This window comes from Chiloscyllium plagiosum, chromosome 1 (assembly GCF_004010195.1).
Source record: "Chiloscyllium plagiosum isolate BGI_BamShark_2017 chromosome 1, ASM401019v2, whole genome shotgun sequence".
NCBI classification, from domain to species: Eukaryota; Metazoa; Chordata; class Chondrichthyes; order Orectolobiformes; family Hemiscylliidae; genus Chiloscyllium; species Chiloscyllium plagiosum.
Window position 1 is genome coordinate 3,482,670 of NC_057710.1, and position 1,236 is coordinate 3,483,905.

Genomic DNA, 1,236 nt, shown 5'->3' on the forward strand with positions numbered 1-1,236 from the left:
TCTGGTGGTGAGGGAACGGCAGTGAAGGAGGCCCAGGACTTCCATGTCCTCGGCAGAGTGGGATGGGGAGTGAAAATGTTCAGCCACGGGGCGGTGTGGTTGATTGGTGCGGGTGTCCTGGAGATGTTCCCTAAAGTGCTCTGCAATAAGGCGTCCAGTCTCACCAATGTAGAGGAGACCGCATCGGGAGCAACGGATACAATAAATGATATTAGTGGATGTGCAGGTAAAACTTTGATGGATGTGGAAGGCTCCTTTAGGATCTTAGATGGAGGGCGCAGGTTTTACAGTTCCTGCGGTGGCAGGGGAAGGTGCCAGGATGGGAGAGAGGGTTGTAGGGGGCCGTGGACCTGACAAGGTGGTCACGGAGGGAACGGTCTTTGCGGAAGGCGGAGAGGGGTGGGGAGGGAAATATATCCCTGGTGGTGGGGTCTGTTTGGAGGTGGTGGAAATGTCGGCAGATGATTTGGTTTATGCGAAGGTTGGTAGGGTGGAAGGTGAGCACCAGGGGCGTTCTGTCCTTGTTACGGTTGGAAGGGTGGGGTCTGAGGGCGGAGGTGCAGGATGTAGACGAGATGCGTTGGAGGGCGGTAGGAAGAGGTGTCCTCAAGTTGGTGTTTGGCTTCAGCGGTGTCGAGGTCAGTGCGCCAGACTACCACTGCGCCCCCTTTATCCGCTGGTTTGATGGTGGGGTTGGGATTGGAGCAGAGGGATTGGAGGGCTGCGCGTTGTGAGGGTGAGAGGTTGGAGTGGAGGAGGGGAGTCGACAGGTTGAGGCGGTTAATGTCCCGGCGGCAGTTGGAAATGAAGAGGTCGAGGGCAGGTAATAGGCCAGCGCGGGGTGTCCAGGTGGATGCAGTGTGTTGGAGATGGGCGAAGGAGTCCTCGGAAGGTGGGCGGGAGTCCTGATTGGACACCTCCTAGCAGAGCGCTTTAGGGAACATCTCCGGGACACCCGCACCAAACAACCACACTGCCCTGTGGCCCAACATTTCAACTCCCCCTCCCACGCTGCCGAGGACATGGACGTCCTGGGCCTCCTTCACCGCCGCTCCCTCACCACCAGACGCCTGGAGGAAGAACGCCTCATCTTCCGCCTCGGAACACTTCAACCCCAGGGCATCAATGTGGACTTCAACAGTTTCCTCATTTCCCCTCCCCCCACCTCACCCCAGTTCCAAACTACCAGCTCAGCACTGTCCCCATGACTTGTCCAGACTTGTCCTACCTGCCTAT

General features: G+C 57.9%; 1 protein-coding gene across 1 annotated transcript in view; it reads left to right on the forward strand.

Annotated features, from left to right (window-relative positions):
• The window catches only part of LOC122552366 (shootin-1-like), a 17,921-nt gene that overhangs the window by 3,759 nt on the left and 12,926 nt on the right, over window positions 1-1,236 (forward strand). The window lies entirely within an intron of this gene.